We start from the raw sequence: 479 nt of genomic DNA, 5'->3' as shown, positions 1-479 counted from the left end.
CAATAAAAGCTCCATAATCAAGGCTCATTCTACCTCCACAATAATATGAACCTAATAGTCGGCTGCTTACAACGTTGGAAGGAAATGAACTAGAACATTTGGTGCTGAACTTCCAAGAAAATGTTGATTATTTTATGTAATTACAGAAGGCACACATAGACGATGCCCGGAGGTCAGCTTGATCTGTAAGAAAACTTAAAAACCTGGAAAGTAAAAAGTTTCTGATGTGCTGACTGAATGAATAACTCATGAGAGCGAGTTTGACTCAACAGCGGGCCTTCTCATTCTTTATTGAACGGGGATTTCGTAGCTGCATCGTGATGTGGTTTATCTCTTTAGGTCATCGTACCTTCCTCGAGAGGAGCATTAAGATGATGACTAACACTTCCTTCAAAAGTTTTTACGTCAATGACAATGCTAAAGATAGACTTCACTGGAATGTGACTGGAATTCTGGAAACAGTGTGTGTGTGTATGTGT

Source organism: Morone saxatilis, unplaced genomic scaffold (assembly GCF_004916995.1).
Source record: "Morone saxatilis isolate NCDOM2014 unplaced genomic scaffold, NCSU_SB_2.0 Contig24, whole genome shotgun sequence".
In the NCBI taxonomy this organism is placed as follows: Eukaryota; Metazoa; Chordata; class Actinopteri; family Moronidae; genus Morone; species Morone saxatilis.
This window is presented reverse-complemented; position numbering follows the sequence as displayed.